General features: G+C 40.0%; 1 protein-coding gene and 1 long non-coding RNA gene across 2 annotated transcripts in view; one reads left to right on the plus strand and one right to left on the minus strand.

The window, feature by feature from the left end:
• LRRC4C (leucine rich repeat containing 4C) overlaps nucleotides 1–26,955 on the minus strand; it is a 921,733-nt gene that overhangs the window by 651,688 nt on the left and 243,090 nt on the right. The gene's annotated exons all lie outside the window — the stretch shown is intronic.
• LOC122466193 lies at nucleotides 19,294–20,082 on the plus strand. Its single transcript, XR_006291534.1, has 2 exons — nucleotides 19,294–19,366; nucleotides 19,903–20,082. It is a non-coding gene; the product is annotated as an uncharacterized LOC122466193 (long non-coding RNA).

Consider the following 26,955-nt stretch of genomic DNA (forward strand, 5'->3'; position numbering starts at 1 on the left):
GACTTAGGCAGGCCAACTGCATTTACTGCCAAGTGGTTTTCCCACCTGAACTTCTATCTACTTCTCAGTGTTAAATGGGCCAACACCACCAACATACCTGATTGGTATTGTTGTAAACACTATGGGTATCATCACATGGAGTGATAAAGAAGTAGGGGAGGGGAAAATAGAGACAAAGACACAGAACGATGATCCCATGTACAAAGAAGTCTGTATAGAGCTAGGATTTGAACCAAACTGTATTGACACTAAGTTTCCATTTAATCCAACAGGTCACAGTACCCCTTATATTTTTATATTAACCATGAGACCATCTTTTCCCTCTGTCTTCATCCACAGACATGATAAGAGAGTTAATATTTTAACTTGAGCTCCACCTATTACTTCCTACAACAACATACTTGATGGTGCCAGCATATGGAGGGGTTGGCTGGGGGAAAAGGAAGTATGGAAGAGACTGAAGGTCATATCTTCAAGAATGCCTAAACAAGTTAAAAGCCTAAGTGCCATTTTCAAAAGATACTTAGGCTCCTAAGTCACTTGGAAAATTTTGGAAATTTTACCTGAAATACCAAAAGTACAGAGCTTGTCATTCCTAAACTGGGACAAAGAAGACAACATTTTAACATGTATATTTATCCACCTGAATCCATTGTCTCTAGAGGTCATTTGAGCCAAGAGGTTTAAGAAGGATTTTTAAAAAATCATTTACATGGCTAATTTCAACATCTACGGCTAGAAGGAGTTAATACATGGGATATAAATCTCTATTCTTCAGGGCATGTCAGCCATTAAGTGATGTTCAGAGTCACAAAATCACTATTGCTACCTTAGTTGCAGCTTCAGCAAATTGAAATAATCTTTCACATGCAAGCATACCCACTCCAGACCACAGCTGAAGGACGCTCTCAGGGGGATAGTGCAGTGGAAGGGAAGATTGAACGGCTAGAGCCCAACATGCTAGTTTCAAGATAGAGGGTTCATCATTCAGTGCAACTTGAGGAGGCTCTGCACTTCAGAGGTTTTTCAGCATCTGGCATGATCAAGCCCATATAGAGGGATTCAATCCGCACTTTTTCAGCTGTACAAAAAAGTTAGGGAATTTATTGAAGTCATGCATAATTTATTCTACAGCAAAAATTAAAAAAACAAACAAAAAAAACCATCCACAAACACACACCACAACCACAAAAAAGCAACCCATCACCAATAATCCCTATGATAGGCAAATCTCACTAGGATGAGAGCTGGATTGATCAGGTTTGTATTTATAGGTGATCACAGCTAAACTATTGTGCAAGCACATCCTCTCTCAAGCCTTTCCATGATTCAGACGAGGCATTAAAAAGCATTTGAGTTATAGAGCGAAGTTTCATGAAAGCAATTGTAAATCATAAGATATAAACATTTTAAATGCAGACATCTTATCCATACTGTACATTGGTTATTAATAGACAGTGGTTACAATAATGAGCTGCCTTTGTTCATTATTCTCTCTGTGGCAGTACTATTTGTCTTGCTTGAAGTAATCCAGATACAAATTAAATCATGCAAGTGGTGAATTATCTCCCTGGGTAATTCCAGACATATTCTGAGCTGGTCCTGGATGTGCAAGATATACTTACCAAGATGGGCTCTCAATTTATCAATAGAACTGTTGAGGTGCTCAGATACCACAAACATGGGAAGTGGCCTAAGAATCTACTCAGACAGAGTTAGAATTGGGGCTGAACTTTGGGATTTTTTGAGTCTGAAATTTGAAGATTGGTCCATCATAAAAAATAGGGACTAACAAAAGTCTTGGACCCCAGTACTACCAAAACCTGAAGTTAAAATCAAAACCCAAATTTTGGGTAGAACCCTTCCCTTGATGTAATCTGAATCAGAAAAAAGTATTAATATTTCACAGTATGAACAATATAAAATGGGTCCAATGCCCCCAAATGTAGCCCATGTAATATACAATTCTCTCTCCTTCTGCCCTTCCACTCATTCAGCCCTCCCTAACCCACAAAACCTCAAGTCAATGTGTTTCCAGAGTAACCAGTGTCACACACTGAAAACATCAGTTTACATGGAAAGATGTGGAACAGACATGTAGTCATTTTGCTTAATACGCTACTGGAAGGTGCTCAGATACTCTGGTGATGAGTGTAGAACCTGAAAAGAACAGAAGAATGTTGAATGGGAAGCCAGAATGTTTTTGTTCTTTTCAGTATACACACCACCCTTCCACCAGTGAAACACGGCTACCTCTAGAGAGAGACATGACAGCTATTCTGGCCCATTTTCTAGTGATAGTCATCTGATTCTAGAATCAGGTGACTATCTCCTGAGCATTATAAAGCCCTGCCCTGAGCTCAGTTAAGTGGGAGCCTAGAATTACCTACTTGAAGGGATATCCCAGGGATTGAGCAAAACTGAATCCTCGTGGGATGAGGAAGCCTACCAGAAGTGAAGCACTGTTTCAAGGACGACGACTGCAGTTACCTTGTCCCAGCAGAGAAGAGGTTTGAGTCCTGGATTGAGGCAAGGATAAGACCTTGGAGAAAGAACTCTCAGAGGCCCAGAATTCACCATAAGGAGAACCTGGAAACTGGGATCTCCTAGGAGTACAGGAAATCCCCAGAGAGAGCGATGGGGTTTATCCTGTCCCAAAGGAGAAGAAATTTAAACCCAGTATTGGGGCTGAGAATAGACCTGAGGAAAGAGACTCTCCAGAGAAGCCAGGGGAATGAGTGGGACCAGCTGAGTTCTGTTGCTTGGAGGGAATTGGGAGCCAAGAGATCCAAGGTTTAAAGCCCCAGAAATGAAAAGATTTGGAAATTGAAAGGGCCACAAGAACTGAGTTTATAAAGGACTTTACACATTAAACCCTGAGACAGGAAATACCATTTTAATTACTCTTGGCTGTCAGCTATTGGAAAACCCAGGAGGGAAACTGAGGCAAGATAACTAAGTGCTATGCTATGAAGGGGTTTGCCCGGCTGCAATTTTATTTAAACCTTCCTGAATCATGCCTCCTTCTATGTCTAGACAGACTGTCTTTAAAAATAACACAAAATACCCAGTGTATAATGGAAATCTCTAGGGTTATAAATGAGTTCACTCACCAGCAAGTGCCCCCTCATGGCAATACATGCTGTAGCAGCTCTCACTTCTCTGGCACCCTCTGCCAACAGCTGCTCCAGTTCTGTGGTGACTTCTTTTCCAATGATTTGGCCCTCTGGCCAGGTCACCATCTTAAGTCCACCCTTTCTGGGGTCACAAATGTCCAAACAAAAGTCCTCAAAAGCCTGTAACACAACCAAAATCCTTCTACCCTCTCCATGGCTATTCCTCAGCCTGTCTTTAGCGCTTAGCCTTCAGCCCCTGTGCTGGGCTCAATAATCCCCACAATGAGTTTGTATGCCTCCATTCCAGGGGCCACTAGGGAAATCCAGTCCCACCCTCTACTCAGCACAGTGCCTGAGTAGGCACAGGGCCCACAGACTAGGTCTGCTCCTTCAATCAAGCTACAATTTTCCTTGGGTCACTTTCTACCCAGCTTCTTAAGTTCCCCTCTGGGACCCCCAGTCTCTTCCCTGCTTAATCAGGTTCTCTCTTATGCCTCCCTGCTAGGGAGATTTTCCTTCTCTTCTCTGTTTTGCCAGGGTCTCTCCCAGGCCTCCCTGCATGGAGGGCTTTTATTCTGGCTCTGAGCTTCCCTCCTGGATCTCATTCTAGCTCTTTCTCCAGCTACCCTTTGTCACCACTAAAACCTGCTTTCCCTCTTTATTGCAGCCCCTTTCTGCTCTTTATGGGGAACTGCCTGATTCCCCTCATGTGGTGCTCATTTTGTAATCAGGTTTGCTTAGTCCCAGCTTCTCCAGACTATGGGGAAAGATACCAGGTCACAAGGGCTCACAGCAATCCCATTCTTGGCCATATTCTAAGGTGTTTAAAGGATTAAAAATGTAGGCTGGCCAAGCCAGTTCAGATAAAATACATATTTACCTTAACTGATTTTCCCTATTTTTTATTTGCCTGTATGCCTGGATTCTTACCAGGAGTGGAAGAGGAAGTGACAATACATCAAGCACAGAGAAACCATGACTAGGATTTTCAAGCGAGTCTAAGCCCTGGTCTACACTGGGGGTGGGGGGGAGGGTGAGATTGATCTAAGTTACGCACTTCAGCTACGTGAATAATGTAGCTGAAGTCGACGTACTTAGATCCACTTACCATGGTGTCTTCACTGCGGTGAGTCGACTGCTGCCACGCCCCCGTTGATTCCACCTGCACCTCTCGTGGCGGTGGAGTACAGGAGTCGACGGGAGAGCGCTCGGGGGTTGATTTATCTCATCTAGACTAGACGCAATAAATCGATCCCCGCTGGATTGATCGCTGCCCACCGATCCGGCGGGTAGTGTAGACATACACTAAGAGAGTTAGGGACCCAGCTTCTACAGAATTCCAATGGGATTTGGGTACTTACCTCCGTTAGGCTTCTTTGAAAATCCCAGCGTAAGTGACTTCCCATAGGGCATCTGTAGCAGAGTAGGAACCAAATGTAAATCTCCCAAACCACAGACCAATGCCTAATTCACAAGACCAGCCTTCCTCTGATACTTCAATATAGTCTCTTCTAAACACTTTATGGGACTCATTGGAAGCATGGGGTAGACAAAAGGCTGTTCTCACAAGATTTCTAGCCCAATTTTGCAGATCCAAGAAGTTACAATCATTTGGAACTGAATCTCAGAACATATTCAGGTTCATCAATCAATGGTTAAATCTATTACAGTGAAATCTGTCTTCACAACAGCTGAGAAAATACTGCAAGAAATATTCATGAGCATTCGTTTCAATGAAAGCAGGGAATTCACTTTGCCTGCATTCATAATCCTTTTTATTTATTTTCAGCGAATGTTAGTATGAGTGACTCTTTTGTTCACAAGACTGTTCACAGAAAGTGAAAGTCCCACAAATACACATGCAAGTAAATAAATCAGTAAAATCAATGTCTGTGGATAATTCCTGAATAGAACAAGGGCTATATTCAAATATATTATTTACTAGGAATAAGAACAGGAGTACTTGTGGCACCTTAGAGACTAACAAATTTATTTGAGCATAAGCTTTCGTGGGCTACAGCCCACTTCATCAGATGCATAGAATGGAACATATAGTAAGGATATATATATATATATATATATATATATATATATATATATATATATATATATATATACATACACACACACATATATACACACACACATACACAGAACATGAAAAAGTGGAAGTAGCCATACCAACTGTAAGAGGCTAATTAATTAAGATGAGCTATTATCAGCAGGAGAAAAAAAAATTTTGTAGTGATAATCAAGTTGGCCATTTAGACAGTTGACAAGAAGGTGTCAGGATACTTAACATAAGGAAATAGATTCAATATGTGTAATGACCCAGCCACTCCCAGTCTCTATTCAAACACAAGTTAATGGTACCTAGTTTGCATATTAATTCAAGCTCAGCAGTTTCTCGTTGGAGTCTGTTTTTGAAGCTTTTCTGTTGCAAAATTGCCACTTTTAAGTCTGTTACTGAGTGACCAGAGAGGTTGAAGTGTTCTCCTACCGGTTTTTGAATGTTATGGTTCCTGATGTCAGATTTGTGTCCATTTATTTTTTTGCGTAGAGACTGTCCAGTTTGGCCCCTCTGCCATGAACATTGGGAATTTGTTTTTACTGTGTCACCCTGCAAAAAGTAAGTGGCTGGTAGATGCCAGGAAATGACCTTCAGGAAGTGACCTTGTATGCTGGATGTTGGTGTCAGAGGATAGCATTTAAGGAACCAGAGCTGCAGGGCAGGTGGTGACACAACCCCTTACTGGTCTGGGTTGAACTCCAAAGTGTCACACTGTTTTCTCACTAAATTCCCTCAGTGCTGTTCTCCCTAGTTGTGCACACTCTGCTAAAGCTAAAGTCAGAGATGTGTTGCAATCACGCACAGATTTCTAACCCTGGCACCACACACCTCCTGGGAGCAAGATATTTGACATCTTCTGGTCTCAAATTTGAATAGTTTAAAAAAAAACAACCAACCAAGCACACCAAGCAGAAAACAAAATGCAGTGCATGCAACTGGCAGCTGCCTCTCAAATCCCAAACCTCTCTTTTCCACTTCAAGATAGAACCATAATGTCACTGAAATAAACTTCTAATAATGCAAATGATATTAATTATCAATGTTTATGCCAGTCACCGGTATCAGAAACAGAAGAATCTGAGCTGACTGCCTTGTCAGTCATATGAAAAGTTCTGCCTTAAATCAAAACAAAATACTGTCTTTCACCTCTGAATATAATTAAATGATTGTTTTCATGTTTATCTAGTCATTAAATGCAAACCTCTAATGGGCATCTGTGCTGCTGAACTGATTTCATCCTATTACATAATCTCTACCATTAACTGATTAATTAGTGTTTTCCTTCTGCACAAGTGTCTAGACCGGGCTAGTCAACAAGCAGACAGCGGGTCAAATCCAGACCACCAGATGCTTTTGAACGGATCACAAAATATTTGATGTACTTATTATCATTATTGTTATTGTGGTGTGAAAAATGTTTCTCTGGAGTCTGGACTTTTATCAAGAAATTTGGACCTTGACAAGAAATAATTGACTAGCCTGGAGGCTGACCTCTTCTATATGACAAGCCATTACATTTCACTCAGTTACCCCTGTACTGAGCCCAAATATTTTAGCCAAATGCAAGGTTATCTTCCGGAAAGACATCCAGTATTAATCTGACAACATCAAGAGATCAGAACTCACACTTCCCTTCATGCTTTTTATGGTTAATCACTATAATAAAAATGGTGCTTATTTCTAATTTGAATGTGTCTGGCTTCAGGTTCCATCCATTGTTTCTTGTTATGCCTTTCTCTGCTAGATTTAAGAGTCCTTTAGTACCCCACATTTTCTCCCCATGAAGATACTTATACACTGTAATCACTGTAATTCAGATTCCTTTTCTCCCATCCTGAGGAAAATTCCAGACAATCAATGTTATGGCATATTTTACCAGGGTAAAAATAGAGAGGAGGGAGAGGGAAATAAGGTATTTGGATAGAGAATCAGTGGGCACAAATGCTCATTCACATGGAAGCCCAAAACTACATAAGGAGAAATTTCCCGAGGCAGATGGAAAAAAGTTTGTTGCCAAAAACTAAGAATGGGAGTTAAATCAGAAAACTTAATCCCCACAGTTAATGGGTGTAAGGAAAATTTTCATGTATATCCACCACAGATCACATCAAGGGGGTATGGTTCCGAAAACTGCTCTCCTTAAGGAGAGGGCTTTAAAAAATAGGGAGGGATGAGCTCAGGAAGTGATGGGCCACTGGATTTCTGATGGGAGAGAGAATGAAGTGAAGAAATCTTCTGTACCCTATCAGACCTGGCTAAAACAAACAGACTTCTTGTAAGGAACAACTCGAGGGTGTGATACACCTTTACGGCACCAGTTATAAAAAGTTATTTACACCCATGATTAAGTTTCTTGATTGAGGCTATTTGGTCAATATGTTCACAACCTTGACGGTGAAAGCTTTCTTCTCTGTATCTGCTTCTCTCATCTTCCAGGTCATGAGGCTCAGGAAGAAGGGCTTTGAGAAGCAAAGGAATGTGACACTAGACAGACCCAAAGCATGGGCTCAGCATTAATGAAATGTAAAGAAATTTCTATATGAGAAGTGAAAATATGACAGGGAGACAATGGAAAAACGGTGGACATTCTGTCTGATATTTGAAGGACCTAGACAGCCTCAAGTCTGGTCATGCTAAATTACAAATGGCTGAGGACATCATCTAACAGAAGATAATTACAATGGCAACTCCATATATTACATGTTTCAGGAGCTACTGGAATAGCAAAAAGATCCACAAGTCTAAGGCAGCAGTCCTAGCATAACTATGAAATACCCATAATCTATGAGGCTGAGATATTCACCTCTGCTGACGGGAATCCATCAAACCTTGGAGACTAGGGACCTAGAATTCTGCCACTGTGGCAACAAAAGCCTTCAGCGTTCTATGATGTGGTGTCATTATCTCCAGTACTTGTGAAACTGAAAATCTTTTTCTGCAGCACCAGCTTGGGAGAGAAAACATCACTCCAGTACAGGAAGGAACTTATGTCAAACTATATAAACTCCATTAAGGCTACACAGCTCCTATGGGTGACAAAGTTACACTGACAAAGGAAAATTCCCATCATAAATATGGAAAACACAAGAACTTTGTATTTATTCTAAAAGAGCCTCACAAATGAGGATAGACCTAATCTATGTGTCAGAAGTGACAGCTGTCTTACAAGGAGATTTGCTGTTAATAACAATTTTGTACTAGTTTCCGTAGCAACTGCCACCTCACACTCCTGTCTCTGAGACACAGAACATCTAATAATAATAATAATACTTTCCACTTCTATAATGTTTGTCGAGCGAATAGGCTAGATTTTTACTGGGAAACAAGTTTGGCTGTCATTGTGGTGTTTCAATTTACTCTGAACACTGATCATTTTGATGGGGGTGGGGGAACTGGTTTGGTAAGTGAAATTAAAAACACAAATATGCATTTGTTTTTTAAAAAAAATAATTAAAGTGAACCTTCCCTTCTTCCAAACCCATAACAACAATGGATTCTGGAAGGATGAGAGACCAACACACAGGAGAAAAAGAAAACAACACAGGAACAATCAGATGAGCTAGAACTCTGCTTGTTTGTCAGAACCTGTCCATTAGGAATCCCTTTAGCAGCATCTCTAACAGGCCCTGAGAAGGCTAGCAAATCCAGTTAATTCTTCAAGTCGATGATGGCCATTATTGAGATCAGTTTTTATACTAGCATAACTATTTCAGTTAAGGGTGTAATTTGTTTTATAGAAATAGTTATACCAGTAGAAGCCCTAGTGTAAATGCTGTTGTACCCAGCTAAAAGTGCTTTGTATCCTCATCAATTATTGGGAGTGGATCACTTCCACCCTGACTGAATTGGCCTTGTCAGCACTGGTTCTCCACTTGTAAGGTAACTCCCTTCTCTTCATGTGCCAGTATGTTTATGCCTGCATCTGTAATTTTCACTCCATGCATCTGAAGAAGTGGGGTTTTTTACCCACGAAAGCTTATGTCCAAATAAATCTGTTAGCCTTCAAGGTGCCACTGGACTCCTCGTTATTTTTTTTATCAATATAGCGTAGTCCCCTTCCGGTGCCGGAATAAGCTCTACACACAAGCACTTTTATAGCAATATAGCTGTGTCTACACTCTATAGTCTTTAACTATATTGTGTACCACTGTAACTACAACTTGTGTGTGTAGAAAAGCCTGCCCTAAGTATGATCTTTCAGTTAAATTCCAGACACTTAGAACATTACAAGTAAGTCAGTCCCCAGTGAGATGGAGGACAGAGTGAACAAGTCCGATGCAGTATGCTCTAATTGACAAGCAGGGTGCAGTAGTTTTTTTCCAGTATGTTGCTTGCTCTTTGAGGATATAAGGCTACTTAGGGGGGTATGTCTACACCGCAAAGGATAATTGTAGTGCAGGTAGTCGTACACAAACTGGCTTTAATGTAGCTAGGACAGGTAACAATAGCAGTGAAGATGTAGCGGCATGGGCATCAGCAAAGGCTAGCAGCACAATGTGCATAGGGTTCCCAGCTGGCTTGTTCTGGGGTGGCTAGCCAGTGCTGAAGCCGATGCCCCCATGTCTTCACGGGTTTGTTATGTGTGCTAGACAAATTAAAGTTAGCGATGGTATGCCTATGCACACAATCATCACACCTTAATTTGCTATATAGACATGCCCACATTTGTGCCATAATGCAAATGCAAGGATCAGTCCGTCTCTGTTTCCAGTAGGTTATGAATTTAATCAAAATTCCTTTAGTACAGTCACATTTACAAGGCAGTACCTGGGTTTTAGATTAGCTGTGCTATCTCTTCTGGTTCTGCAGACCCTAATTCATTCCTAACAACCAACCCAGACTTCTCCCAAATGCTAATCACTTCCCTCTCCCCACACTGCAGTTGGGTTGGGGTGATGAGGAGGTGGACAGTGGGGGAGATGCATAATAAGAGTTATCAGACACCTGTACAAAAGCAATCTCTGGCAAAGAATTAGTCAAAAATAACCAGAAGCTGGGAATGGGTGACGGGATGGATTGCTTGATGATTACCTGTTCTGTTCATTCCTCTGGGGCACCTGGCATTGGCCACTGTTGGAAGACAGGATGCTGGGCTAGATGGACCTTTAGTCTGACCCAGTATGGCCATTCTTATGTTCTTAACCATAGGTTTCTTTCATATTTTATGTTATTCACATGAGTAGAGCACTGAACCATTACTGTAAAACATTATAAAAAGCTTCACAGTGATTTAAATATTGGATTAGAAATATATATTTATAACATGTGAATTACATTTATTTAGTTGGGTTTCTTTTAAGATATTGCAGAATATTTCTATTGTAGAGTCTGAACCTGCTTTTACTGAAGTCAGTGCAAAATTCACATTGGCCTCAGTGGGTGCAGAAGAAGGCTTTAATGAAACTAAATATTTCTTCAATGACTGAGGGCATGGGAAGGAAAAGAAAAGAATAAGGGGATTCAGAGAATAAAGGAAAGGATAACTAGGAAAAGGTGACAGAAAGTTCAACATCATGTTTAGCCAAGATGAGCAGGTGCATAGGGACTAGAGTCAGAGTCAGGGAAACCTGGGTTCTGTTCAAGGCTCTGCAACTGACTTGGGCAAGTTATTTCATCTCTCTGTGCCTTAGTTTCTCCATCTGTAAAATAGGGATATTAATGCTTGCCCACACCTGTAAAGCAGCTGAGGATCTACTGTTGAAATACACTATTTAAATGTTATTATTAATGCACAACTAAACTTCCTTCTCAAGAAAATGACTCTTTGGAAACCTAAAAAATTTAACCATTTTGGGGCAAATGACACACAATTTTTTTCATTCCTCTTTGGTCTTAGCAACAAGTTTCCTTATACACACAGAGACGTAACACAGCCATTCTTTACAGACCAAACACAATAAGAGAACATTAACACTCCAGTAGGCAATAGTGGCTTTTTATTGCATTTTAACACTAAAAATGTAAATGGTTCTAAGACCACTGTGACTGTTGCTTCCTAAATGGCTGAATTATCTTAATTGTCTCAGAAGCAACAGTAAAAGTTTAAAAAAGGGGGAGGAGGGAGAGGAGAAATCGTAATGTTCTTTTTTTAGATCAGGGAAGTCATTTCAATCAACTACAAAAGGAAATCAAACTGGAAGAGAGACGGGTGGCAGTGCTGTATGTCATGCATCATTTCAACCAAATTACATGCATAGCTACTATGCAGAATTGAGCATCAGATACTAATCTAATTGAATCAAGTGGTAGTTCCAAGTTAGCTCAGGATTTTAGTTGTGGAAGATTGCACTGCTGTGCACAAGGCTCACTTTTGGCAGGAGATTCTGTGTTCTTGCTCCACGGTTCAGCAGCCTGCGGTGTGTCAAAGAGGTAATATTCTCTAGACCCAGAGAGGGTGGGGGGAGAAGAGGATTCCAGCTGCATTTACTCACATAAGAACTCCCTGTTTACCAGTCTAGGAAACAGTAGTGGCATCTAGTTCAGAGGAAGCTTGCATCGTGCCAAGTTGGCATCTGCTATGAAGAAAAGGAAGTTACTGAAAAACCGGTCATTGGTCTGAAATGGAAAGAAGAACACCGAGATTCTGTCCCAGCTCACTGCAAGGTAGGGACCTAAACAATGTTCTTGTCTTAAAGTGGTGAGGTGGCAGGAAAGTTTAGCCTGAGAGAGTTGAGTAACTGCAGCCATGCCATCTCAGGCTGCCCTCTTGTTACAGTTTACAAACTAAGCAGGGTTGAGCCAGGTTGGTAGCTGCATGAGAAGAAAAAGCAAGATACTACAGGAAATGATGTTGGCAATTGAGTGCTCTTCTCTGTCAAGATCATGCTAGAGGACATCATGCTATTGCTGGTGCTGTCTTTTGGATGAAATATAAAACCAAGGTCCTGACTATATTCCTAGTCTTTAAAGATCCCATGCAGTTTTTGGAAGATTTGTGCCCCAAAGTCCTAGCTGAATTACAGTATGGAAATTACACTCTCTCTGCCTAAAATTCCCTACTGATTTAATTGTAAGTATCTTTTTTTCCCCCCTGTAGCCCCTAAATTGTTAGGTAGCATTCAAGTGCCATTATAATGGTTGCAGCTTGCCTCTCAATTTTGGTGTTGGGTGAAATGGACTATGTATCTATAGCATACAGCAAGCAACAATTATGTCAGTGTACATGAGCCCTAGGAAAGATGCTACGTGAATCAATAAATAATTGTTAGGTTTCAACAGCTCTGATATCTTTGCTTTACTTATTCTCAGTCTACTTCTCACTTTCTTTGCAGCAAGCATGATATAACTACATTTAATTAAATAAAGAAAATAATACAAAACTAGAGACTGAAAATGTCACTGGTCCAAGGAGCAGAGCTTACTGAATTAATTTTTGGAGCAATGCCCAAATGGCACTTCGGTCAGAGGGACCGGTGACCATTTTGAGGCCCCATTTCTCATGAAACAAAAGGATCAGTTAAATTTTATATCCTGTTGCAACAAGAGAAATCTACCGCATTTCAGTGTGTTAGTCAAGACTTACGAGAGCTAGACAATATGCTGTACAGCTTCAGTGTGCTTGTAATCCCAGTTTTCAAATGGCGTTTAGAATATTAACTACTGTAGGAGTTCAGAACTTAAGCGCAGAGGATAGTGAGCTCCACAGAGCATGGAGCATGTCTTCATTGTATTTGTTCAGCCTATGACACACAGGCCCATTGGTGGTGCATTACTCCGTGTCATGTATGATATCACTGGAAAACTACAAATTTGCTGATCATTACTATTCTTGCATGGTGTATTTACAGGGTGTGTATAGAGACTTATGAGTATGTGCTGAAATTATATTCTTAAAATGTGTTTGGCAAGCAGTGCATAAACCCAATCTGCTTTAGACAAAGGAATGTGTATTTGCTTGTCATCAAGCAGCGACAATGAAAGCACATTTACATAAAAGGTAAACAAAGACATCACACTTATTAGGGGGGAGGTTGCCTCTTGAGGGGAAATCTGACCATCAAATGAAATTAATTGAATCAACTGATTATATACAATATTATTGTATAATAGAAGTGTGTCAGGTCAGGTCTTTTCTGAAAGCTAATGGCAACCTAGTGATTAATATCATTGTGATATGTATGTATTAACACTATATAAAAATATGGATACTTAATGATATTTTGTTTTAAAGTCTGTGACCAAAACATACCAAGAAACTGATTCTCTCACAGATATCTACCTGTCTCCAATGAATTTAAGCAAGGTGTGACCAAAAACAATGGAAGCTCTATTTACATACAAATCAGCAAGTGGACAGAAAGTCTTCAGGAAAGGAAGAACAGTGTGAGGTCATCCTAAGTCTGGGGATAACACAGTGAGTTTGGAAAGACAATATAAGGAGAAGCAGAAGCCATCTTGGCATCCATCACTGGACAGACATAAAGGGGCTAGAGCTCTTGCAAGCGGAGCAATTAAGGGGGCTTGAATTAAGGGAGCTGAAGGTGCTGGGAACCAAAGATTGGGTAGAAATGTACCTCGAGCCAAGGCCTTAGCTTGTTGAGTTAAGTTTTACCCACTAAAAAGTATATTTTTATTCTTGTTTATTTGTAACCCTTTCTAACTTTATTCCTTCCACTTGCCATCACTTAACCTATATTATTTTGTTAATAAACTGGTTTTATTTTTAATCTAAACCAAACCAGTGCTGTATTTGAATGGAAGTAAGTGTTAACTCCAGATAATGTGGCAAACTGCTGTATGTTGTGTCTTTAAAGGAGCAAACAAACCTGATCATTCCTCTGAATGGTCCAGGAAATGGACCTTGCAGAGCACACAATTTGGGGAAAATTTGGGATTGGGGAGTGTTGGGGTGATCTTGTCAGGTGTAACCAAAGCTGGTGGAAACCAGAGTGGGGCTGTCGTATTATAGGAAGGTTTCTGGAGTCAAAGCATTGAACCAGGGCTGCACAGCACTCAAACACTTGGGATACTGCATGCTTGTCTGCTGGTTGTTGGTGTCTGAGCTGCGAGTCACAGCAACAGAGCAATTAAGGCACCCAGTGTTACAGGGAAGGTGATGACACAACCCCTCACTGGTGTGGATTGCACCCCAGAATGTGACACAGCCACTAGAGGACACTGCATAAAGAAAAGTGATTGAGAATAAGTTAGCTAAAGAATTTAATTCTTAGCATAAATTATATGACATGCTTGTTCTAAGGTCATGTTAGACACAATCTGCATTTTTCCGATGCACTGGACCCAAACCTGGTATTAGGAAGAACAAATATTGGATCCCCAAGGTGAACAGTCACTCTATGTTTATTTTAGGCAGGAGATAAAATGTCACTCCAGTGGTGGGTTGTATTCTGTATTTCTAAATATTCTTCCAGCTACCGGACTGAAGTTTCTGAATGATTCTTATTTTTCTGAGGCTCACACCGCTTGTTGTCATCAGTACCATAGCAGCTAATGTAGATTAGTGTAGACAGAATCCAAATGATCAAGCCAGTGCTCAGGAACACCTCTGAGGAATTATTTAAAGAGATTCCTAGTCCTGATATTAGTCATCTTGCAAGATTGCTGGAACAGACACACGATTCTTTTAAAAGCTAACATATCCATAAACATCGAAGGAATTGACAGTAAGCAGAACACAGCCACTCATGACAACAGCTGGATTCTTAATGCCTGCCACTTAAGATAAAGGAAATTTTCTTCTAGCTGTTGGCACTATAGCACTTGAGGTACACAGTTAATCTGTTCTGATTATATCCAGCAGAGGGCAGTGGCAAACACTGGAGCCAGGACATTGCAATCTATATTGTATACACATAGATTACCATAACTTTTCCTAACAGGAATAGCAACAACATCCCATTAAATACGATATACAACCACACAGGAATGCAGGTCTTTTCTCGTACTCCACCTGTTGGCCAGAGTTAGAACCCTGCATCATCAACTTGGTGATTAAATTTTGCTTACTCATTGTGGCTAGTGCAGCTCCTGAACTCCACCAGGAAATGAGAAAGGTGGATCTAGAAAGAGGAAACTAAGGTCAGAGATATCCTACAACAACCAGCACCACAGAAAAAGTTTAGGGTTAAGTTTATGTTATTAATTTCTGAAATAATAAAAAGACAAACTGTACGGAGGGGAAAAGTTTAACCTTCTACAACACATGTAGACTTTATTTGGAGCAAGATGAAAACACCAACTACTCATTTGATGAATAACGTTGGTAAACAGTTCTTGTTCTGTAGTTTGTTCAAAATAAATCTTTTGCAAGTAGTAACCAAAAGATAAATTTTATTAGTCTGATTGGACACAGAGGTCACATGGTATTATTTCACTTCCCAACTGGATAAGTGTAAATATTAGAATTAGGTTTCCAGTGTTAATATTTTGAGTACAAGCTCAAAATTCACATTCCACAATTCTACTCCAATATTAAGTTAAAAGGACCCAAATCTGGAAACACTGAAGTATGTACTCAAGTTCCATTGATTGATGCAGGTCTTAAGCATGTGATTAAGCCCTCTTCTGAAACAGGGCTGTTTTCCTGAACTGGAGTTAATATTGAGTTACAAGCAATAATGTTTTTATAATGTCCATAGAAAGAAAATTTTAAAAAGAGCATTAAAAAAAAAGAGTCAAAACAACTTCATTAAAAAACTGTCTGAATATTTGTTGGAAAGTGTTTTGCAATTCACCTTTTTAAGTAGCACTGTATCCCATTGAAACTACAGAGGCAATACAGACACCATGCAGAATGTAATTTGGTTGAACAGCAGTCAAGAATATTTCACTCAGCCATGGAAGTCAAGACTATTTCATACAATACATTTTCCCGATCAACCGATGAATAAATTATTTATGAATAAATTGGTTTATTATTCAGATTAATATTCCTCATATACATTATTTGATATTTGTCATCAACCTGCAAATAAATTAACATATTGTCTCCATTATTTAACCAACTCTAGAATTACCCAGGTAGATTGTGTCTAATTCATGGGCTAACACCCTTCATCCTCATCAAACCTCCTTCCCCCCAAAAGAAGCCAAACTGGTGATATTTTGGTCCATATTTTTAGATGTGGCCACTGACTTTGGGTGCCCCAGCTGTCAAACTTTGAGTCTGATTTTCAGACAAGCTCCACACCTGCAGCTCCCAATGACTTCAAATAGAGTTATGGTTGCTGAGCCCTTACAAAAGATCAGTTCCTAGGTTTCTCAGACCGAGCATCCAAGAAATAGGACAACCAAAATCAGTGGTCACTTTTGAGCATTTTGGCCCTAATGATTTACTTCTCCTCTGAAAGGTGGTATCACTCAAGCAGTACAGCACCCTCTAGCACCATGCTGAGGTATCAGTTCAACAGTCCCAACAAAGAATGGCAACTACTGAATCACCGGCACAACCTCCTGCAGCCTCTAAATAGTTATTCTGAAATCTTCTGTCCAAGCACAGAACCCACTTACGCTTGGTTGGCATGTGAAATTTTACGGATCACTGCAGAAGAGGATGAAGTACAGTCAAGGTATGGGACGTGTTCTTGCTAAGCTGGATGGACTAGTGGGAGGAAAGTAGTTAGAATGTGACATCCCAACATTGCCAATGTTTCCAGTGCACCTGGCATTTCAGGTACAAATCCTGCTCTGAGTTTCTTAGTAGCAACAACATATTTTTGTAATTAATTGTTTTTGTGGAGAGAGGAGGGAAAAGTTCAGGCTTCCAACATTTTTTCTGCAACAAGCGTCAACTACAGGTACCAAGAAGCATATGAAACTAATTACTTGGCATCTCAAGGTAGTTTAAAGACCTTCTGTGCAGTGCATATGAATGGTAAAACTGACAGATTGTTCACAATCGCCTTCCATAACTATTAATGTAAAAAATCAAAATTAATATCTCTGTTAAATTAAACCTGATGTGGTCTGAAATGCAAGCCAATCTGTTTTCAATTCTGCAATCACTCATTGCTCCAGTTTTATTAAATCTTAAGACAGAACAAGCTTAAAATGTATTAACTTTGTTAAACAAAGTCTGGTTTTATGACTCAAACGTCAGTCTTCACAGTTCAGTGAGTTCTTTTAAATGTTATACGACTCGCCTAGCTTACCTTGTCTGACAGCGATAGATCCTTTTAATTGATTTTTTCATTAGGTGGCCAAGTTTTTTAATATAAGGCAGGGTCCTCACCAAAACCCACTACCTTGCAGATTAGAATATGCTATCTGCGATTCTGCACGTTTGTTTCAGAATTATCTTTTATGGTGGGTGGGGCTTGACGTCTTGCCATTTTCATATTCAGAACTTGAGAGATGTGCGACATGGCCCTCATGCAGATTTCATTCTGCCAGACATAACAAACAGGGCCACATACAGATCTGGCACAACTCATGCCTAGATCTTAACAGCGTCTAATTTATTGTACAGTCAACTGCCTGTTATATGCATTTTCTACCTGTTACCCAAGACACAGTAAATAACCTCCTGCTCCTCTCCAGCTCTTTCCTCTGCTCTTATCGTTCTTGCTCTGTGTATTCTCCTATCATGTTTTTGTGCACAAACGGAGGCTGAAGATATTTAGGAGGTGTTTTTTTTAGTTTCTCTCATGGCATTTGCTGCCACCTTTGTGTCATCCCAGCTGGTTCAATATGACTAGCTAATGCAAAAAAAGGGGAAAAGTGCAATTTTACATTTCCATTAAGAATATAAATAAGTAAATGTATTGGAGAACATATTAGGGTTCAGTTAGATCTCTAAGAGATTGAAAAGGGCCTCCAAACCAAGTACTCTCTAGAGACTTCTGAACATAAGTTTCATTTCACCCATACCTGGAACTACCAGAACTTCAGAGGCACTGTGGTGCTACAGAGAAATTTTAGCTCAGGTGCCCCCATGCTTCCATTCTCTTCTATGGGTCAGGCTCTGCAATCACATCTCCCCTAATGTACCACAGCAGTTGAACTGGGAAATACGCATCCAACCAGTGAGCCCAGTCAAAGAAGAAAAAGCAGACATGAGGCACCCTCTACCTTTCAGGAGAGTTGGGGCCAGACCCACCTGTGACAGATTTAATTAGTTTCCTCCCAGCCTCAGGGGGTAGGGCTAAGGGGATCAGCAAACCGTTTAATGGACACACAGGCCTTATAAAAACGTTGAGAGTGCATAGTCTGGAGCAGAACCACAATGAGTGAGCAGGCTCCTGTGAAAGGCCCTGGGCTTGTATTTGCAGGATGCTCAGTACCCAATGCCCCATAATGAGTGGGGAAAGACAAAAGGAACAGAGACCAGCAGAGACTGAGAACAGTATTCCAGGGAAGTAGTCTGGGTGCTCTATCCCAGAGCTAGAAAGATTCTCAAAGATAGCCCAGAAAGGAGCTGGGAACAAGGTCCCGAGGATAGGCAGAGAGAAGTTCCAAAATGCAAAGGAAACTTTTGGTTGCTGGGATCCTTTAGTTGGGCTTTTGATACCCCAGAAGGCGTTAAGTAAGTTTGAGACTTGGCCATAGGGCTAAACCACATCAGCAGAACAGACCAATGTCTGAAGATCCACCCCCAAAGGAAAATAAAGCAATGAGTGCCACTGCTTGGCTGGCAAGGGCGTTGATGACCCCATGACAATTGGATATGAGAAGTGAGATCACAAGACCTCCTTCCAGAAAGGAGGAATTATGGGGCAGGGAGGTTCGGATTCTTTCTTCAGTTGGGGAACATCTAACTGACCCTGAATTAAAACATTTTGATTCAGTTATACAAACCCAGAAGTTTCAATTCACATTGACGCTATCCCAAACTAAAAATTCATTTTGATTTTCCCTGGTGGAAAAATGAATTCATTTCTGCAAAAATTTTGCAGAAACCACATATTTTATAGATCTTTTTCTAATATTACAGTGTAGGTTTTCCAATGTAGTCTACAAATGGAGTACACAATAAAGCCCACTGAAACTCTTGGCTAAAAAAGGCCTATATTCCTACATCAGTGGGTTGTTTGCCCATTAATGGCTAGAAGGCCTGGGGCTAGCCAACACTCATTACTAAAGGATGCACACCTGTGGGAGACAAGCCGATTCCCTATAAAGAGCAGCAGGTGAGTGCAGTACACTGGGGATGCTCAGAAAACAGAGGGTGTGAAAGACAAGTCCTTGAAGAGACTTTGAACTGTGCCCAGCTTTGGCAAAGGTCAGTAGGAAACCCCCAACTAAAGGGACAGAAACATTGTACTGGGTTGGGGACTGGGGGGCCAATGTATGCATGAAGAGTGAATAAACTGCAGATGGGGAATGTTTTAATTTTCTTTGGACTGTCTTGACTGTATTTAAGGAACCCTTGTTAAGATACAACCAGGAGGCTGGTGGTCTGCCTTTTATAAGCCTATCAAAAGCCAAGAATTATAGAACAAATTAGCAGGCAATGCATATTATTTCATAGTCACTTTTATTACTAGTAATTACATTATTTTAATGAAAAATAAAAGGCATCACTTGCATAAGGATCCACTTGAATCATAATGTTTAATGAGGAGGAGGAGGGACAGAGTCATGTTGGTGTTACAGACTTGCTTTTAACAGCTTTTTATTAATGTATAGTGCTATATTTGCCTTAACCCATTGGAACTGAGCAGACTTTCCAAATGTTGGGGGGGGGGGGTGGAATAGAGGCTCCACAGAAACTCTACAGCCTTTGCTTTTTTTTTTTCTTCCTCCCCCTCCTAACAGGCTACGGCTGGAGAGAAAACTTGGCTATCTGCCCCATGTATTGAGCACACTACAGATGGCTCTTAGTCCTCTGCTAACCAGATTAGCTTTTCCCAAGTCATTTGCCTTTAACCTTCAAAACATTCCTCTCCTTGTCTCCATTGTCAAAGCTCTCTGCTGATTAAAAGTCATTTCCAAAGAGTAACCGTCAATTGATAAAGTGGTCCACAGTGGTCATGGCTTGGATCTACCCAAACCAGATGGAGCTGGTAAAAAGAGAGGTGGACCACAAGGGAAAGTATGGCAGATTCTGACCTTTGCACAGAAGGCAATAAATCAAGCATTAGACAAATTGAGGCATATTGAGATTGGGCTGCTTAACAGATAATCCATTGGCCTTTTAGTCTCCTGGTCTCTTCTCTTCATTTGTTTTACTGCATTGAACAATATTGTACATCCAAAAGGAGAGGGCGGCAGATTTCAGCATGAGGGGTAGATTCACTGATGGATCATTAGCTGGGATGCTGAAGTTATTGCCCCTTTTACTTTCCTCTTGTGAGATTTTTTATACACTGGTTAACTGCTGAAAATAGACAGATGGAAACTCAGCATACTGTTTCCTGTGAAGGAACACACCTCCCCAACTGTGCAGTGTTCTTTTTCTGGATCGTGGTATCAGCCACACTAAGGTATCTGTCCAAGTCCTGGTAGGAAGTTAATTAGTTTTGTTGTTCAAAAGGGAAGAATCATATCCACTGAACCATATGGTAAATGTACAGTATGAATCTAAATTAGCCACAGCATTTTACTCATCTCCCCCTACCAGGGTGACTACCTCAGTCACGGCACACAGATATGTTAGTGGACTGTGTCTGAATCTCTTATTTATAAAGGAAATCACAGCTTCTAGAAATAAGGCACATTTTTTTAAAAACAGTAAGCGTGATTACCCATTGAAACAAACTACCAAGTGAAGCGATGTCTCTTCTATCACTTGAAGTCTTCAAATCAAGACTATATGCCTTTCTGGAAGATATGCTTTAGCTAAACATAAGTTATTGGGCTCAAGGGTAACAAGGTATAATGTAATGGCTTGTGATATGCAAGAGGTCAGACTAGATGATCCAGTCATCCATCTGATCTTAAACTCTATGAATCTATTGAACCAACTGGAGCAAAGATAGAATCTTAACCCACTTAAGCGGCAATTAATTATTATATGAGTGCATGTTCATAGTGAATGACAGTTTAGGAAAAAGTAGCTTGATTTGAACAGTTTGACATTGACTGGTACAGTCTTTAGATAAAGTGTTTCCATCTTCCACAGAAAGTGGGCCAATGCCACTGTTCTTGCATGTCTTGGAAACAGCAGGTTCCAGAGACCTAATATACAGTTGAATGATCCACATTTTTGCAACTTTGAGCAAGCTGCCTCCAACACATCTCCATCCTTGAGAAATCTTCAAGCCATAGCTTTTAGTTTCCCAAGCCTTTCCAAGTAGGTGAACCCATCCAGTGACTAAATGAGGATTGCTGTGTTTACTCAACCATCACAACTATCTAGCAGCAACAGGGCTTATCGTTACCCCAAACATTCCATCTGTGCTACTCGGCTAGAAATAACAGAATGGAAAATATGTTAAATAAATTTGGGTAATGAATAAAGATCAGGGATTTTTTTTAAATGGTTGCTTTTTGTGTTTCTAATAGTCATCCTGCATCAGAAAACTATTAGGCAGGGCTACATTACTGTTGGTTTTACATATGACAGCCCCCATATTCCCAGCTATATTCAGATCACCTAAAACAGACAATTACATTTATGAGTTAAAACCCTGGCAGTTAGAAAATTGGCAATTTCCAGCCTGCCAATCAAATCACTGCTTAAGAAGGTGCCCTTAAAAAGCTTTGTTTATATCACATTTATCTGATCATACAGATACAATGACATTTGTGATCCTCTCCTAAATATATGGAACAGTGCAAATCGTAGTAAAAATGGAAACTGGCAAGTGTTTTAAGGGTGTTCACTTTGGCCCTGATTCTTGAAAGTACTTAAGACTCTGCTTAACTTCAGCATGAGTAGTCCTATTCATTTCAGTCAAACTACTCACATGATTACATTTAAGAGTATGCTTAAATACTTTGCTGAATTGGGGCATGTGTATAGATACAGAAGCACAAAAGAGAAATGTAGTCTCCAACAAATTAATTTGCAACCGATAAAGCCCTGCTATATGTCTACAACTCAGAATTATCATACAAACACAATTTAATCCTAACCTGAGGGTCAGAAAGCAATTGAATTTACTGTAATAAATACTATCCAGAAATACAAACATTTGTCCAAGCATCTACAAAAAGTACATACTAGAGCTGGTCAGGAATTTTTTGACCAAATGTTTTGTCAGAAAATGCCAATTCATAGAAACATATCTGTTTCTATGAAATTTTCTTACTTCTAGGATAATATTTAAGATTGAGACAGACAGACTGACCTGCCACAGAATAGCCTAGTCGTCAGGGCACTCAGGTAGGATGCAGGAAACCAGGTTCAATTTGAAGCTCTGCCAAATTTTGAGCAGGTTCAAGCTTTCCTGTTGGAACTGTTCTATTTTGTATAAATACATATTAATTCAGAGAGAGAGAGAGAGAAGACTGACTCTTTAGGCTAGTGATCAGAGCAGTTATCTGGAGGTGGGAAACCTAGGTTAAAGTCCCTTTTCTGAATCAGGAAGGCAAATGACCTCCACAACTACTGGCCAATTAAACATCTTCTCTGCACTAAGATTTACTTAACAAAATATAGTGAAACAACAAGGGAAACAAAAAGTTTCCCTAAAGGTTATTGTCAAGTGCCTTCCTACAAACAGTAATGATTAAATTCTACACCAAAGCAGAATCAAATATGACTAGAATAGAATGGGACTGAAGTGGCAAAGTTTATAGAGATGGATAAATATGGCATAGCTCTCTATGCTTACCATACTCCTGCTACAGATTTTACCCCTATAACAACCATTTAGGTCTAGTAGTCACTGCAAAAAAATTCAGTCAGGGTTTACATAGAAAACCACATTGCGATTCTGCAGAATTTATCATGTATTCCTCTGGGACCAGGCCACTGTGTGAATTCCATCAGCAGCTTTCTTCTTTGATTGCTTTTCCATCCCATTATCTTAATATACTGCACAGCTCTTTAGTGTCACTTTTTAGATACGCTCACTAATGAACTGTGCTGCCTTTCTAGACAACAGGAAGTGGGAGACTCTGAGGTCGGTCAGATTCCATTATGCCACTACCTAGTATACTAACAATGAATTTGGCCAGAAAAGAAGATTGCTAATTACTACTATTGAGTTTGAAAACGTTTTCAGTGCAGACAAAACCCAGACTGTTGCAACTCATAAGCATTATAATCTGACCACTTCTTGTTATTGTTTCTTCCTCTTCAGTAATATGCTTCACAAGTACTAAAGTATTTTACATATAGTAATATAAATTGTGCACAGAGCTAGCAGGCACCAGATATAGAGTTATATCATCACTGGTAGAAGTATCTGACGGGAAGCTCACATGACAATGTACCACTGTGTCATTTTGTGGTGATAGAATGCAGCATGGGGAAGGCAAAAGGAACACGAGAAGGTGTTACTTTGAGACAAAGTTCATGTCTCCCAGAAAGGTTCATGATCAACCAAACAAAAGTAGCACTGTTGTTGTAGGACAGTAGCAGTCAAATAGTCACCACTATCAGCCTCTGTAGCAGATGACTGGTGGATAGGTAATGTAATGCTGATTTGTTTTAAAAAAAAAAAAGGCTCCAGAGTTGATCCTGACAATTAAAGGCCAGTATTCCTAATTTCAGTACGAGGCAAACTGGTTGAAGCTATAGAAAAGAACAGAATTATCAGACACATAGAGGAACATGATTTGTTGGGGGAAGAGTCAACATGGCTTTTGTAAAGGAAATTCATGCCTCATCAATCTATGAGAATTCTTTGAGGGGGTTAAACACTAACCCAGGAACCTATCCTTGCAACAAAGCCCGTTGGTAACTCTGTCCACATACCTATTCAGGGGACACCATCATAGGACCTCATCACATCAGCCACACTATCAGAGGCTCGTTGTGATATATGCCATCATGTGCCAGGAATGCCCCTCTGCCATGTACATTGGCCAAACCGGACAGTCTCTACGTAAAAGAATAAATGGACACAAATCACACGTCAAGAATTACAACATTCAAAAACCAGTTGGAGAACACTTCAATCTCCCTGGTCACTCGATTACAGACCTAAAAGACGCAATACTACAACAAAAAAACTTCAAAAACAGACTCCAACGAGAAACTGCTGAATTGGAATTAATTTGCAAACTAGACACCATTAAATTAGGCTTGAATAAAGACTGGGAGTGGATGGGTCATTACACAAAGTAAAACTATTTCTCCATGCTTATTTTTTCCCTCTACTATTACTCAAACACCTATGTATGATGTGTTTGTATGTCAACTGTTGGAAATGGGCCATCCTGATTATCACTACAAAAGTTTTTTTTTTTCTGCTGATAATAGCTCACCTTAACTGATTACTCTTGGTATGGCAACACCCATATTTTTCATGTTCTCTGTGTATATATGTATCTTCCTATTGTATTTTCCACTGAATACATCCGATGAAGTGGGTATTAGCCCAGGAAAGCTTATGCTCAAATAAATTGCTTAGTCCCTAATGTGCCACAAGTACTCCTCGTTCTTTTTGCTGATACAGACTAACACGGCTACCACTCTGAAACCTGTCATCCTATTACTGTTACTCCAGTTTAGAAGGTCATCCAGATCTTCCTGTAGGATATCCCAGTCCTTCTCTGTATTGGCAATACCTCCCAGTTTTGTGTCATCCGCAAACTTTATTAGCACATTCCCGCTTTCTGTGTCAAGGTCAGTAATAAAAAGATTTAAAAACTGATCCCTGAGGAACTCCACAAGTAACCTCCTTCCAGCCTGACAGTTCACCTTTCAGTGTGACCTGTTGTAGTCTCCCCTTTAACCAGTTCCTTATCCACCTTTCAATTTTCATGTTGATCCCCATCTTTTCCAATTTAGCTAATAATTTCCCATGTGGAACCATATCAAATGCCTTACTGAAATCGAGGTAAATTAGAGCCACTGCATTTCCTTTGTCTAAAAAATCTGTTACCTTCTCAAAGAAAGAGATCAGGTTGGTTTGACACGATCTACCTTTTGTAAAACCATGTTGTATTTTGTCCCATTTACCATTGACCTCAATGTCCTTAACTACTTTCTCCTTCAGAAAGCCTTTGCCATGGTTCCTCACCAAAGGTTCTTAAGCAAACTAAGCAGTCATGGAATAAAAGGGAAGGGTCCTCTCATAGATCCGTAACTTGTTAAAGATCACAAACAAAGTGTAGGACTAAGTGGTCAGTTTTCAGAATGGAAAGAGGTAAATAGCAGTGTCACCCAAAGATCTGCACTGGGACCAGTGCTATTCAACATATTCGTAAATGATGTGGAAAAATAAGTAAACAGTGAGGTGGCAGAGTTTTCAGATTATACAAAGTTACTCAAGATAGTTAAGTCCAAAGCAGACTATAAAGAGTTACAAAGTGTAACACAAAACTAGGTGACTGAGCAACAACATGGCAGATAAAATTCAATGTTGATTAATGCAAAATAATGCATACTGGAATACATTCCTAAATATATACATACAAAATGATGGGGTCTAAGTTAACTGCTACCACTCAAGAAAGATCTTGGAGTCATTGGAGGGAGAAAACGCCTGCTCAATGTGCAGCAACAGTCAAAAAAGCTAATGTTAGGAGCCATTAGAAAAGGGATAGATAAAAAGACAAAATATCATAATGACACTATATAAATCCATGGTACACCCATGCTTGAATATCATGTGCAGTTCTGGTCTTCCCATCTCAAAAAAAGATATATTAGAATCAGAAAAACGTACAGAGAAGGGCAACAAAAATTATTAGGGGCATGGAACACCTTCCATATGAGGAGAGATTAAAAAGATTAGGGCTGTTCAGGTTAGAAAAGAAACAGTTAAGGGGTGATATGATAGAGATCTATAAAATCATGAATAGTGTGAAGTGAATAAGAAACTGGTATTTACTCCTTCATGTAACACAAGAACTAGGGGTTACCCAATGAAATTAATAGGCAGCAGTTTTAAAACAAATATAAGGAAGTATTTCTTAACACAACACACAGTCAATCTGTGGAACTTGTGGCCAGTGGATGTTGTCAAGGCCAAAAGTATAACTGGGTTAAAAAAAGAATCAGATAAATGCATGAAGGCTCATCAATGCTTGGCTCATCAATGACTAATAGCCAAGATGGTCTGGTATGCAACTCCAGGCTCTGGGTGTCTCTAAGCCTCTGATTGCGAGAAGCTGGGAGTGGATGACAGAGGATGGATCACTCAACATAATACCCTGCTCGCTCCCAGTGAAGCATCTGGCAGAGGCCACTGTTGGAAGGCAGGATACTGGACTAGATGGACCATTGGTCTGACCCAGTATAGCCATTCTTATGTTCTGTATGGTATAATGAGAGATGATCAAAACTTTTTTGATGAACTTTTTTACAGCTAAAAATGCAGTTTTATCAACACTGAAATGTTTTGTGCAAGTATATTTGTCATGATGAAAATTGTATCAGTTTTCTCAGGTCCAGAATGGAATTTAGAGACCAACTGCCACATGAAAAGAGCTAATAGTCTGGTGATCAGGGTACTCACCTAGGAGGTCTGGGTTCAAGATCCTTCTCTGAATCACACAGAGCACAAACTTGAATTAGAGCCTCCCACTTTCCAGACAAGTGCCCTTCCCACCAGGCTATTGGCTATTCTGGAAAAGAGGTGTCTGTCTCTCATGTATTTTTGGCAAAAGGAAAATAATAATAATCAAAAGTCTTGATTTTGTGCTGGATCACAACAAAAAAAAATTCAAATCTCTATATTTTTCACAAAATGGAATTGTTTGTTTCTGGCCAGCTGTATTATACATGACAACACTGAGGATCAGATCCTC

The sequence above is a fragment of the Chelonia mydas genome, chromosome 6, assembly GCF_015237465.2.
Source record: "Chelonia mydas isolate rCheMyd1 chromosome 6, rCheMyd1.pri.v2, whole genome shotgun sequence".
Taxonomy (NCBI): domain Eukaryota; kingdom Metazoa; phylum Chordata; order Testudines; family Cheloniidae; genus Chelonia; species Chelonia mydas.